Raw genomic sequence first — 16,207 nt, 5'->3', positions numbered from 1 at the left:
ATATGGATGTATTTATACACACACACACATACACACATCAATCTTCACCCATTATTCCTGGGTGGGCCATGGGGGTAGAGTCCTTAAGCACCTTCATAGGGTCCTATCAGCAACGACTGTCAATTCTGTTTTCTGCTGGATTCCCCAACGTGACAAACTGAGACTATGGATATTAGCCAACCATTTATCTCTCTCTCTCTATATATATATATAAGCACAGATGTGACTGTGTGATAAGAAGGTTGTTTCTGAACACCACATGGTTCTGGGTTCAGTCCCACTGAGTGGCACTTTGGGCAAGTGTCTTTTCCTATAGTCTTGCGCTGACCAAATCCTTTTGAGTGGGTTTAGCAGACGGAAAGTGGAAGAAACCTTTTGAATATGTATGTTTGTGTGTGTGTGTATGTATGTATGTATATATTTGTTTGTGTGTGTGTATGCCCACCATATAGACAGTCTCCACGGCATTTTTACAGCAGTTGCTCCTTTTATTTTGATTTCAGTTTCTCCTTTCTTCGTTTTTCCCACTCTCTGTCTACTCTACGAACTATTCCAAGGGACAATGTCTGAAACATGATTTTAATTAACTAATTCCATTTCCCTCAATATCAAACTAATAGTAAATCTTAACTTATTTTGTCTTGCTACTGTTTTTTTCTTACTTTCTCTCTTCAATATATATATGTATGTGTAATGTGTGTGCACATATATATATATATATATATATATATATATATATATATATATCCATGCCAGCATGAAACATGGATGTTAAAAGATGGTAATGATGATGAAAATGTGTGTGTGTTTATATATAATTACTGCTATTTTTTTTATTAAGCAAAATACTCACAGGTGTTTATGGTTGTTTTTAAAGGTGCTTTCATGTTTTAATCAACTTTGTTATTTTCTTTCTGGAAATTATTTTGGAAATGTTTGTGATATATATAGTGAAGATGGTGATAATAGTATGCATATAGACATATGTATGTGCGTATGTGTTTATATATACATATATATAGATATACATATATATATTGGGTCATCCCATAAATGATGCAGTTTTCTTTTATTTTTCAAAATTAAGATAAACAAAGTTTATTTTTAATCTGAAATATCCTCTTCTTCATTTTCTACAATGTTCTTCCATCTATCTGGTAGACTTGCAAAATTCATTTGTCCGTGACGAAAAATACTCCTCCAGTACTGTTCTCGCCTAGTTTACAGAATTCATATTTTTTCCATCCAAATGATTTTGAAGACTGCGGAATAAATGATAATTAGATGGGGCAATGTCTGGTGAATATGGTGGGTGGGGTATCATTCCCATTCAAACTGCTCCAGCCTTTGGAATGTCATCCTTGTTGTATGAGGCCAAACATTATCGTGATGGAAGAACATCTTTTTGTCTTGAAACCAAAGATGGTCATTTTACTTCTAGTGCTGTCTTAAGCTGCTCGAGCTGCTTGCAGTAGATCTCCTTTGTTATCATTTGGTTTGGGTTTAAAAGTTCAAAGTGGACTAAACCTTTCATATCCCACCAAACAGATAACAACACCTTATATAGGTGAAGACCGTCTTTAGCCTGGGATGCCAGTGTTTCTCCTTTCCCTACCCACTGTCTTCGGCACTTAACATTTTTATAGAGAACCCATTTCTTGCCACCAGTCACTATTCAGTCAAAAAAGGTTCATTCATGTGACATGACAGCAAATAAGAGAACACATTCACTCTCTGTGCACGATTAGACTCAGAAAATTTGTGAGAAACCCATTGACCCAGTTCGCTGACTTTCCTGATTGCACGCAGGTTTCAATGAATGGTTGTATGACCAAATGCAAGCTTCTCTGCTAGTTCCTCAACAGTTACAATGGCATTTTGCTCCACCAGAGTTTACAGGATGTCCTCGTTGAGCTCTACAGATCTTCCAGGACATATCTTATCTTCTAGGCTGTAGTTTCCAGCTCGGAATTTCTAGAACCACCATTGACACTGGCCTATGCTTATTATCCAATCCCCATATACTGCATTTAATATTCCTCTCACTTTCCGTTGTATTGTTGCCTTTATTAAACTCAGTAACCAAAATATGCTGAATGTGCTTCTTTGTCACTTCCATTATAACTTTGAAAAAAAAACTGTTAAAATCAAACTGCACTCTTGAAAACTTGCACTAAGAATAAGCACAAGGTAAAAGTACTACCTGCTTTTATAGCCAGTTGATGCGAGTAGTTTATCCTTTTATCCTGTCCCCTTCCAACTTATAGTCATGCAATTGTAAAAACCGCATTATTTATGGGATGACCCTATATATATATATATGTGTGTGTGTGTGTGGTGTGTGTGTGTACATATATATATATGGGTATAGATATTTGTGTAAATACAATTTTGCATATACGTGTGTAGTAGTAGTAGTAGTAGTAGTAGTAGTAGTAGAGTAATGAACATAATTGTAATCTATGTAGGATCCACAGAAGGCTCATGTATACATTACAATAAACATAAACGTTAGGAGTTACATTTCATGTGTGGCTGGCCTAAATTTTATAAAAATGGGAGGAGATACAGAAACATTAAAGGACAGTCAGGTTAAAAAATTAATAAAACATGAAATATGTGCGAAAATACCATAGAAACATACTCAATAATTGAAACAAAATGTAATAGTAGTAAAAACATATAAAGCATTTACAGTTACCCACTTAGACATAGCTTTTGTTGTCAGGGGTGTGTAACAGCTGGATTCAGTGTGACCCCATTTAACCACATGAACCAATGTTCATTTCAGTACCCACCATATATTTATAACTGTGTCATAAAGATGATGAGGAATCAAGGGTCAGCATCGTTTTCAATGTCTTTAACTGTGACTTCATATTTTGTCAACCTAAGTGTTACAGTTACATTGTATAGGTATGTGTGTGACGTACCACCTCAGCCCACTACTTCTCCCTGTTCTCAGTTTTAGAGTCAAGTACATGGTCCTATAGCTCTTCTCTTGACATGTGAATGAAATATCACCCTACAAGTCTCTTAGAGCTAGAGAGGGATCCCACTCCAGTTTTTTGTATATGTTTTTCTTTTTTCCCTTTTTCAAAAAACAAAAGTCTAATTAGAAGAGCAACGCCCATGGACATTTTCAGGGCTCCTGAGAGTGGGGATGGGAGCGAGGAAGAGATCCACAAACCAAAGCATTCAAGTCAAACCAAAAGCTTGATTCAAAAAGGTACCCAAGGTTCAGGCGGTGATGTTAAACCAGGCAACAGGTTAAGTCTGCCACTCATGTAGGCCACCATAGTATTTGAACCCAGAATGCACAAAACCAGAACTTATACTTCAAGGTATTTTGTCTAATGCTCTAACAATTTTGCCAGTCCACCACCTTAGACTAGCATTTTATGTATTAACCTTGGAAGAAAGAAAAGAAAACTTGATTTTAACAGGATTTAAACTCAAAATTCCAAGAGTTGGTATAAATATCACAAGACATTTTGTCTAATGTTTTAATGCTTCTGTCAATCCACCATACGACTAAATTTCAAAAGGGCACTTGATTCTGTCCCTCATTCTTGGATACTTATATTATTGTGCCTTGCTAAGGTTCCATTCACCATTAAAAGACTGATTACAGCATGGTACACACAGCTACCACCAAGATTTGTGGCAATTACTTTTGTCATTATCAGAATTGCTTTATAAATAATGATGGCTTGTCTCAACAGCTACCCATGTGGCAGTGAAGCTTTTGTCAGTTCTGTTAAAGAAATATCAAAGCTGAATGTTAGAATCTGTAGAAGCAATGAAAATTAATGTCACCCACCCTTTTTTGTTGATCTGTAAGGTTATAAGCAATGACAAAAATAGACAGAATTAGTCACAGCATTCTCACACAACATACAGATGGAGTTTGCTCAGGATAAGTGTTCTGGTATTTAATCGAGAGAAGATTGTTGGACCTGATAAGATATGGATATCAGTGACATGTCTATCTCCTCTTTCTCCAATGACAGATTCTATGAGTATCTCAAATTTATGAGAATGTTGCATATGTTGGTGCTCTGAGTTAAATTAACATGATGAAAGAATACTTCAGTGGACTTTGGAAGATATGGAATTCAGGATTATTTGCATTCAGAAATACCATGTTCTATAATGCCTTCGCAGTTCCAATGTTTGTACTAAACTCAAAGATAAAAGACGGAACTCATGAAATAATCTACAGCTTGGATATCAAAACTAGAAAGATATTTAACCATCATAGGATCTATGTTAAATGGGAAGGATTGAGGCAGAGGCATAAAGTCAGTACTTTGAGTGCTGCAGACAACATTTACTGAACAGTACAGGAAGAAATGAGTCCCTGATGTGTATTCAACAGTGGAAAAATATCTTGAGTGTTGTTGAATAACAGTTGTATAGCTATTTGGGGTGAACGGTTTCTTTCATGTGAACCAAGGGTAGTTTGACCTAACCTACTTGAACAGAAGCTCAATGTAGAAGTATTCTCCATATCAGTAGAAAGATATTCATGGATACATAACCTGCAAGCTTGAGGATATCAACAATATTGAAAGAGAAGTTAGCCTGGGATCAATACATCACATCTCACCTAGAAGAATTCATGCCTTCTCTATTCTGGTCAGGGAAAAAGATAATGATGGCTTCAAACCTCTGCATTGTAATTGAAAGTGTCAATTGTGTGCTATCATCCACATCATCAACAGTTGTCCAGCAAATGTTTGCAAAGTACCATCTTCCCACTGAAAAATGTTTTGTTGCCAAAATGATTTACTTTGCCATCTGCAGGAAGAATTGTCCTCATAATGATACTAAAGACACACCAGTATGAAAATGTATAATAGTAATCAGTGCAAACACAACAGACTTGGTATTCAGAATAAGACCTGGAACAGTGAATGAAAGTCATGCTCTGTTGTAGAGGTCAGCTGTCCCATGGATGTGAATGTATCACCTGAATTCATAGAAAAAGAGGACACCTATAGTAACTTAATGTACGATTTACAACTCTTGTATCCTAGCTATAAGATATCTCATTTGTATTTATTACCATAGTTACACTGCCCTATGAAGCAGTAGATTTTCACAAAAGCCTGGAAATGCTGGATTTTCCCTAGTAAGACCAAAACCACCTTGACTCATAGCCTCCAAGTCTGACCAATTATTGGAAGTCTATAAAGCATTCCATAAATTCTCTATTTGAGTTTCCTAGTATTAACATATACACTCATTTATTTACATAAATGCAAATATATCCTCACATACACTTACATGTATGCTCTTACATGTTTGCCTCTATATATATGCATGCACGGATTCATTCAAATATTCACAAACCTCTAGAACTGTGCTGATTCAAACAATGAAGTTCTTTCACTTGGTTTGTGACCTGCTTAAATTATGTATTAAAAAATGCTTAATTGAGTTTCAAAGAAAATCATAGATGCATACATATTTACATATTTTTTATTAAAGCTGTTGTTAAAGCCCTGATCAGCTGTGACTGGGCTCACCTATAACCAGAAGAAATTACACCTGTGACCATCCCACCCTGTTTTTTGTTTTTCAGACACAATGTATCTAAGATTATATTAGTCAGTATCTTTGTGGTTTATTAAAGCAGTAAAGTGTGATTTGGTTGCTATTTCTAGTAGGCTAAGCTGCTATGTAGAAGTTCCTTTATTGCTTTTTTAAGTGCATTTATTTAGTCAAAATATGTCTATGTATATGTGCATACATGCATATGTGTATGTATATGTGCATGTATATGTGTGTATGTGTGAGCTAATTATTTAACTGACATGTGACATAAAGAGAGTTAAATATATAAAAAGTATTCATAATCTATCAATGGAAGATTAGCTCTATTTAATTCAGGGTTAGCAGGATACAGGCTGTGATGTGCATGACTTTCCTGGAGGCATTTGTGATAAGTTAATGGAAATAACTTTTGTTTGAGGGAATAGAAATCACACTCAGACTTACAACTAACTTACACATGCACACATGGCCATGCATACATGCACACACACACAAAGTTTAATGCTGCATGGTAGTAAGATATGGCCTTGAAAATGGAAGATTTGCAATGGCTGGAAAGAAATCTAGTGAGCATGCTCTGTTGGATGTATATAGTGTGAAAGAACAATGTATGCACAAATGAGCTGAAATCAAAGCTGGATATAAAAGTAGTCAAATGTAGTGTGCAAGAGAGAAGACAGCACTGGTATAGACATGTGGTGAATGGAGGATATTTGTTCTTTTTTTAAAAAAGTACCAAGTCCTCAAAGTTGATGGATCTTTTAGAAGGCAGACTTAGGAACACATGGGAGAAATAGTGAAGGCTGATATCAAAAAGCTGAATCTCATAAAGAATGTCACATATAATAGTAACTGTTAAGTGGTTGGCATTAGGAAGGGCATCCATCTGTAAAACCATGCCAAAGTAAACATAGAATCTGGTGGAGTGCTTTGGCTTATCTGTTCTTGTCAAACCATCCAACCCATACCAGCATGGTGAAGATGATGTTAAATGATTATAATTATGATGATGATATTAAATAAAACCTTCCCACCAGTGCAAGTATGGCAAAATATTAATTAATATGGTGATAGGATAGAGAATGGGATGTGTAATATATCTATATTGAATTCTTATTGTCCATTATATTCCTGTCAAACTCGTGTTCACTACCTTCTTTGTTAACCTCACACTTACCCTCTTGCATACCCAGTGTACCATGCTGCCTGTGAAACAAGGAATGCCATTTCATCTGTGTACACTCTTCCTACCATCACTCTTTATTGCTCTTCCTCTCTTCTGCCATCACCTATCTGACATTCTTCCTCTCTTCCTTCACAATGCCTGTGTAATGAGGAATGACATCAAAGAACATTGAATCTATTGATATCCAGTACCTCTTACTATCATCCTTCTTTACAATCACACTTTCTTCTCCCTCTTGTCACTCTTCATTGCTATCTACCACTCTTGATATCACTCACCTCTACTGATGTCTGTCACTCACTCTCTCTTGCCATCACCTGTCTTTGTTGCAATCCCATCATACTGCTCGTGTTACTTTTCTATATATTCTCCTTACCAACAACCAAGATCTAGCTATCACTATCTCTCTTCCATTACTCCCTCCCTTACAAAACCCTCCTATCAAACTGTTTCATACTCATACTCTCTCTTCCTTCACTCGTTCTTTGACTTATTAATCACTCACTCCTCTATTCACCCTTTTGATCATATTTGCTTTGAAAGAATGGAGTTTATACAGAAAACAGAAAACCCTTTAGTCTTGCAATAGACAAGGCAGCCTCTCTGGTGCTGGTGCCACAATACATACTATGCATTCTGTAATGTGGGTGGTGATTAAATGGACACTGAATAATATAGAAGGACCCTTTAGTCTTGTTAAGGATCTGACAATTTATCTAGTACTAGTGTCATGATAAAAAGTACCCAGTATACTCTATAAAATGGTGGGTATTAAGAAAAGCATCCAGCTATAGAAGCCATGCCAAGAATGGAATGTTTGTGAGAGATGTGATCCTCTACATGTGTAGGAGGGCAATAACTCCTACTAATAACTGAGTCAGACTATGATGTCTCATTCAACCCATACTAACATGGAAAGTGTATGTAAAATGATATATATGTAGACATCTATTCATATCCCTATTACAAGCACAGGGGCATATCTATGGCTAAATTCTTACTCAGGTTATCTGGCTCTAAATAATCATATGCCTCAAGCAGATATCTATTAACTCAAAATCCACCTCTCTCTCTCTTTCTCTCTCTCTCTCTCACCAACTGATGGGTAAAAGTCAAATTATTGGCTCTGTCACAATTAAACAATATATGTAAATATATATTAATTAACTTAATAAATAATGATTTCCATTATAAACACAAAACCATAAATTCTGGAGTTAAGGGACAAGAAAAATTAGTTGATTAAATCCACCTCAGTACTTCACTAGTATTTTATTTTATCACCCCCAGAAAGATGGAAAGCAAAGTTGGCTTTGGCAACATTTGAACTCAACATAAAGAGCCAGTAATTTGACTGATTAAATAATGACTAACAATAATCACACAAAAGCATTAACTTTTAAACCTGTCTTTCTATTTATATAATTCACGTATGCAAGATCATTCATTCATAGATTATAATTTTCTGGATTATTAACCTCATATTTAGAGATGAATAATGCAATATTTACAGTAGTTATATGTACATTGGGTGTTGATTGGTTCATTTTACAATTGTCACCTAGTGTCATATTTCTGGATATGTACACAGTCTCAATCTGGATTTGAACTAAAAACGAGTCTGACCAGCTAGAAACAGCAGCCAAATGACTTGTCTCTTTATATCACATCCTACTAGTTTTAAAATGAGCAGGACATATTGGATGATGTAGTCTTGGGTACAATTTTTCTGAAGAAAAAGGAATTTTGCTGTTCATCCATTTTCATCACTCACTATCTTGGAAGGGTTGTGTGGGTAGAGTCCTCAGGCACCTCTCCATATGGGCCTGTCAGAAGCAACCATCATTCCACTTTCCAGCTGGATTCCAAAGTGTAGCCAATTGAGATGATGGATATTATCCGAGTTCCTCATTCTCAGTCTATTTTTAGGTCTCCTGTTGGTTGGCTCAGCTTGATGAATCTATCTTTCAGTAATTTTCTGCAGTATTCTAACCACATATCCAAAGTAATGGAGCTGTAACTCCTTAATGCAGAGAAGTAGTGGCTCAACCTGAAGAGACTCCCTAATCTCCAAGTTATGCATCCGGTTACATAATGTTAACCCAGAGAACCTTAGAGAGAGAGCCTCATTTTGGTCACGTGTATTCGCGATCATACCCTCTGGTCATTACAGAAAAACAATAATAAATTAATTATTCTTTCTACATTAGGCGCAAAGCCTGAAGTTTTAAGGCAGGGAGCTGGTCGATTACATTGACTCCAGTGGTCAACTGGTACTTATATTATTAGTCTCAAAAAGATGAAAGGCAAAGTTGTCTATGGAGAAATTGTGACCCAGAATGTAAAGATGCAGAAGAAATATGTTTAAATGATTCTACCAGCACTTTCATAATAAATAATAATAGTCCTTTCTGTTATAGGAACAAGGCTTAAAATTTTGTGGGAGGGATCTAGTCAATTACATTGACCCCAGTACTTCATTCCCAAAAGGATGAAAGGCAAAGTTTGAGTGCAGAACTCAAAGATGGGTGAAATACTACTTAGCATTTTACTCAGTGTACTAACGTTCCTGCCAGCTTGCAGCCTTAATAATAATAATAATTTCAAATTTTGGCACAAGGCCAGCGACTTCAGTGTAGGGGTAAGTTGATTAACTGGTACTTATTTTATTGATCCTTAAAATACGAAAGGCAAAGTCAACTTCAGCAGAGTCTAAACTCAGAACACGAAGATGTATGAAATGGTTCTAATCATTTTGACAGGTGTGCTAACAATTCTGCCAGCTCACCACCTTAATAAATAATAATGGCTTTAAATTTTGGCACAAGATCAGCAATTTCAGAGGAGTGAGTAAGTTGATTACATTGACACTAATGTTCTACTGGTACTTATTTCGTCAACCCTGAATGGATGAGAGGCAAAGTCGACCTTGGCAGAATTTGAATTCAAAACGTGAAGACAGATGAAATACCATTAAGCATTTTGCTTGGCTTGCTAATGATTCTGCCAGCTTACTGACTTAATAATAATAGTGGTTTCAAATAGTGGCACAAAGTCAGTAAGTTCAAGGAAGAAGCTTAGTTGATTAAACAACCCTAGTGTTCAACTGGTACTATTTTATTGACCCCAAAAGGATGAAAGGCTAAGTCAATCTCTGGAATTTGAACTCAAAACATAAAGATGGATGAAATGCTGCTAAGCATTTTGCCTGGCATGCTAACAATTCTGCTAGCTCACTGCTTTCAAATAATAATAATAATAATAATAATAATAATAATATGATTGTGACTAGAAAGTTGGAATGCTTTTGATTTTGCAGCCTGCTGTATTAAAGCTGATCTGGAGTTCGACAACAATGAAAGAGCTTGTTTCTAGACCAAGTATAATAACTTTCCTCTTCACTGAACCAGTGATGCATACACCCTACATAGTTACATGGCTTTTATTTCATTTGCCTTATATTATTTCCCTGCTCATGCATAAAAGTAATATCATGTCATTCAATGGTTTGCATACTAGACTGCAATCAAATATGTTATGTTTTTAATGCTTTGTGCAAGTATTGACTTAGGGTTCATGTGTTTGTTGTATTACACTTCTATATACTAACTTGCACTTAGGTATAAATGCATAACATTTACAGTAGATTGTTCAACTGTAAAACATTGGTGTCATCATCTATTCATCAACTAATGAATGGTCATGTTGCTGAGAAGCTTGCTTTGGAACCATGTAGTTTCAGGTTTAGTCCCACCCTCTGGGTGAATTCACTCACAAGGCTACCACACCTTATGAGTGAATTTGATTGATGAAAACTGCGTGTAAGCCTGTTGTGTGTATATTGGGTGATCCCATAAATAATGTGGTTTTTTCAATCACATGAACTAAAAGTTGGAGGGGGACAGGATAAACTACCTGCATCAACTTGCTATAAAAGCTGGTAGCAATTTTATCTTGTCCTTATTCTTAGGGCAAGTTTTCAAGAGTTTTGTTTGATTTTAACAAAAGCTATAATGGAAGTGACAAAGGAGCATATTTTGCTTTATGAGTTCAATAAAGGCAACAATGCAATGGAAAGTGAGAGGAATATTAATGCAGTATATGGGGATCAGACAATAAGCATAAGTCAGTATTGATGGTGGTTCCCGAAACTACTGCCTTGAACACAAGCCTTGTCCTGGAAGATCTATAGAGCTCAACGAGGAGGACCTACAAACCTTCATGGAACAAAATCCCATCATCACTGTTGAAGAACTAGCAGAGAGGCTTGAATTTGGTCATTCAACCATTCATCGACACCTATGTGCTATTGGAAAAGTCAGCAAATTGGGTCAATGGGTTCCTCACAAACTTTCCGAGGTTTAGTCCACTTTGAACTTTTAAACCCATACCAAACAATAACAAAGGAGATCTACTGCAAGCAGCTTATGTCAGCACTAAAAGAAAGATGACCATCTTTGGTTTCAAAACGAAAAGTGTTTTTCCATCAGGATAATGCTTGGCCTCATACAACGAGGGTGACATTCCAAAAGCTGGAGCAGTTTGAATGGGAAACAATGCCCTACTCACCATATTTGCCAGACACTGCCCCATCTGATTAAAATTTATTCTGCAGTCTTCAAAATCATTTGAATGGAAGAAATATGAATTTTGTAGACGAGGTCAGAACAGTACTGGAGGAGTATTTTTTGTTACGGACAAGTGAATTTTGGAAGAGGGGCTTTGCATGTCTACCAGATAGATGGTAGAGCATTGTAGAAAATGAAGGAGAGTATATTTTAGATTAAAAATGAAAGTCGTTTATCTTAATTTTGATAAACAAAGAAGTATAAAAAAACTGCATTATTTATAGGCTGACCCAATACATATGTGTGTCTGTAGTTGTCCTCCATCCCCTCCACTTGATAACCAGTGTTGGTCTGTTAGTGTCTCTGTAACTTAATAGTTTAGCAACAGGGAACGATAGAATAAGTACCAGACTTGCAAAATAAGTACTAAGATTGATCTGTTCAACTAAAACCCTTCAAGTGGGGTGCTCCAGCATGACTACAGTCCAATGAATGGAACAAATATGAAAAAACAAACTATACTCAATGTCAATAATTCTTTTTATTCTTTAAAATGAAAATATAAACACACACTCACACACATAAAGAAAAATGCCAATAAATAATGAACCATAAATATCTTTGTTATCTGACTGACATTTTATAAATTCCATCTTTAGATTGGTAAACTTTTTAATAATTTCTTTTGTCTTTAATAGTGTAGTCAGGAGGAAGGGGCAGCACCAATGACCTTCTCAGCTTCTCTGAGACTGTCGAGAATCGTAAAGTGGATGATGTTCAGTCTGAACATCTGTAAGAAGACATCATAGCCATCATCATCATCAATTTAGCATCCAAGCTTCCATGCTTGCATGGGTTGAATGGAATTTGCAGAGATGGATTTTCTAGCCTGGATGACTTTCCTGTCACTAACCTTCCTTTGTTTTCAAGCAAGATAATATTTACCTCTACAGCCAGACATGTTTTCCCAGACGATTGCGAAGAAAGGATGCTGCTTGCATGATGATGATACTTACAACTATTACCCAATGTCATGGCAAGGAGACAGTAATACACACACACATACGACAGGCTTCTTTCACTTCCCATCTACCAAATCCTTTCACAAGGTTTTGGTCTACCTGGGGATATTAGTAGATATTAGTAGAAGACACTTGTCCACGTTGCCACTGAATAGGTTTGAACCTGAAACCATGTAGTTGGGAAGCAAACTTCTTACTACATAGTTATGCCTGCAACTATCTAAAGGAAACATGTTAACTAGAGGAAGGTTCTAGAACATTGACATATTGGAACAAATGGGTGGAAATTTGAACCAAGTATATAAGGACTGAGAATCAAAACACAGAATGGGTGATGAAAGAGAAGAGACTAGTGGGATGGATAGACCTGGCTGGAATTTGTATGCAACAGGGTAGTTGTGAGGAGCAGAGGCCATTGTAGTGATATAATAGACTTGTCTGTAGGCCAGATGTTTCGTTAACCTGCTAGAAATAAAAGCTAAATTTCCCTCATTAATCCATACCATCTTGGAAAAGAAAGGAAATTTTAGATAAGGTAGTTCTTATTACATAGGACAGCAAACTGGCACAGTTGTTAGAGCATTGGCTAAATTGATGTGTGATACTTGAGGCTTTTCACGTCCTGCTAAGATCAACTTTTGTTTTTTCTCTTTTTATGGTCGATAAATAAAAATAACAGTCCAGTGCAGAAATGGTTGTTTAGTTAAGAAGCTTGCTTCACAAGTACATGATCTCAGGTTCAATCCCATGGTGTGACACCTTGGACAGGTGTTTGTTTTTTACTTCAGGCCTAGGCTGACCAAAGCCTTGTGAATGGATTTAGCAGATGGAAATTGAAATAAGCCCATTGTGTGTATATATGTCCGTGTATATATGTCCGTTTTCTATGTTGGAATGAGTTGAATGGTTTTACAGGAGCTGGCAAGCCAGAGAATTGCACTAGGATCCATTGTCTGTCTACTTTGACATGGTTTCTACAGCTTGATGCCATTCCAATGCCAACCACTTTACAGAGTGTACTGGGTACTTTTTTATGTGACACTAGGACTGGTGCTTTTTCATGGCACTAGCTGTGTCACCAAGTAACTTGCAAGACGCTCACCCCCTCAACTGGGAGGGGGAGTGGTACTGAGCGAAGTGGTATTGTATTGGTTGAGAGGTTAAAGTATGATAGAGGGATAGAAATAGATGTTTTACTGTAGAGGAGATACATGGCTACCCCAGTAAGAAAAGGAGAGGAAGGAGAGACAGAGTAAAAGAGAGATATATATATAGAGATGTATCAGGTCATACACACAAGGTACAGTGAGTATGAATATGATTCAGAAGGGATAATATATATGTTGCAGGTTCAGTCCCACTGCATGGTACCTTGAGCAAGTGTCTTCTACTATAGCTTCAGGTTGACCAAAGCCTTGTGAGTGGATTTGCTAGACGGAAACTGAAAGAAGCCCATCAAACATATATATGTATATATCTGTGTATGTGTGTGCATCTGTGTCTGTCCCCTGCCATGACCACTTGACAACTGGTGTTGGTATGTTTACATCCCCATTACTTAGTGGTTTAGCGAAACAGACTGATAAAATAAGTACCAGTTTTTAAAAAATAAGTCCTGGGGTCAATTTGTTTGACTGAAACCTTTCAAGACAGTGCTCCAGCATGGCCACAGTCAAATGACTGAAGCAAGTAAAAGAATAAAAGGATATGTGTGTATGTATGTGTGTGTGTGTGTGTATTTATGATATGAATGTATGTAGTTGTGTGTACCCATACCCTTGACTTGACATCATGCATCAGTTGTAAATAAGTATCACCATCATACAAGTGCAGTGTTGTTTGTTTCCATTTTCGAAGGGAAAATATTACCTTGTTTGGAAACAGCTGGTGTTTGGTGATAGGAAGTGCATCAAGGCCCTTGGAAATCTGCCTCAACAAATTCTGTATGACCCATACAAGCATTAGAAAGTGGACATTAACTAATGATGATGATGATGACAACGATGGTGATGATTATTAGCAGAATACCTGTTCCAAATTTTTTTACATTTTGTTAGCAATGGCTGAAATGACATTGGAGTCTAATCGTATCTGTCCTTGCAGCAAAATTGTTAGAATATTGAGCATAAATACCTTGTGATATTAGTTTCAGCTTTTTGCCTTGTGACAGCAATGGCTGCAATAACACTAATCTTTTTTAGCTCTTGCCTTTTCCTTGTTCAATATTAGTGGTATGGAGAGAGGAAGCTTGCACATAACATCTCTTTCCCAAGGTTGTCCCTTGGAAAGGAAGTTTCTAGGTGCAAATTAATTGTCTCATGGGGGGATGGTCATGGCTGGAATGTTTTTGATTACTGGTTTGTTCAGTCAGGACTGACCCGAATTTAAGACCAACATCCATGGAAGTGATACAACATTCACTTCAGTATTTGTTGAATATTTAGTGTTCTAATTAGGGTTGATATGCAGTGCTCCTTGTGAAATATGTTATTTTACAACACCCTTGGTTTATAGCTTTATTCTGCATTAACTTCAGAGTTGTAAATAGCTAATAAAATAGAATTAATTAATAATTTTTTATATATTTATTGCTTCTTTTGTATTCAGGTATGAAATACCTGAATAATTTTATGCCTGGGAAAAACAAGTCGATCTGAAAGAATGTTGTTATTGAAATCTAAATTTGCACAGGCAAATAACTGTCTTGAGAACTTGGGAAAATAGATATTTTTCTGAAATACACTGAAATACACAATAAAATGTACAGTTATGTAATGTATATATGTATGTGTGTGTACATGTGCATAAAACTCAATACTCTTGAACATGTGTTATGAATTTCTCATGATGGAAAGAAGTCTGCTTTATTTGTGTACCAGAGAGGTAAATTTGAACAAATAGATATGTTTTACAGCTCTTCAATAAATTCTCACTCACCTACTCACTAAAAGCAGTGGTAACTCATTGCAACAACAGAAGCAGCAGCAGCTTCTTTCCCAGTGACTATTTCTAACAGCTGATCAGTGTTAAGCACCAGGATTTTTTTTAACAAGTATATTTAGTTGCTAATAAGTGTATCCACATTAATAGTAGTAGCAACAGAAACACAAATAGCTGACTGGTTATACAGTATCCACTATAATAGTGGACAGGCTTCTACCACCATCAGATATTGGCTTATTACAATAACTTGGATACTAGCTTTTTATCATTAACTCAGATTTCAGCATTCCTCAAAGATTTCAGCATTTGTCAACAACATCCAGCTCAACAGTGACTATATTTCAGTCATAGCTTTTAGCAAGCCATTAATGTGACCAGTTCAGTAGTAACACTTCAATTATAGTTACATATTTCAACAACTACAGTTACAATCTGTTTAGGACTTTCTACAATAAACAGAATTAACTTGCTTCCAAATTTATCTTTCATAAAAGCAGCACATGTGAGAGAAAACATAAAATGATATATGTTTGCACAGATACTACAGACTCACTTGTGTGAATGCTCTCTCTCTGTCTGTCTGTCTGTCTCTCTCTCTCTATCTCTCTCTCTCTCTCTCTCAAACACACACACACACACAAACACATATACATACACACACTTCGTACACATCATACAACATCACTTGTATGGATGCACTTGCCATAGAAATTCACTTGTATGGATGTACATGCATTAGAGATTCATTTATATTAGTGCATACACTGCAAGACTCAGTTGTGTAGGTGAACACATCATACAGACTCACATGAATGTATACCATATAGACACAGTTGTATGAGTGCACACACAGCACAGATCTCAGCTGCACATAGCTTTATGGGGTGCTGTGTTCTCTTCTGTATTCAATGACATTTCACCATTTT

At 36.3% G+C, this 16,207-nt stretch overlaps 1 protein-coding gene across 7 annotated transcripts in view; it reads left to right on the top strand.

Annotated features, from left to right (window-relative positions):
- The window catches only part of LOC115230820, a 329,692-nt gene that overhangs the window by 268,199 nt on the left and 45,286 nt on the right, over positions 1-16,207 (top strand). The gene's annotated exons all lie outside the window — the stretch shown is intronic.

The sequence above is a fragment of the Octopus sinensis genome, linkage group LG2, assembly GCF_006345805.1.
Source record: "Octopus sinensis linkage group LG2, ASM634580v1, whole genome shotgun sequence".
NCBI classification, from domain to species: Eukaryota; Metazoa; Mollusca; class Cephalopoda; order Octopoda; family Octopodidae; genus Octopus; species Octopus sinensis.
This window is presented reverse-complemented; position numbering and strand designations above follow the sequence as displayed.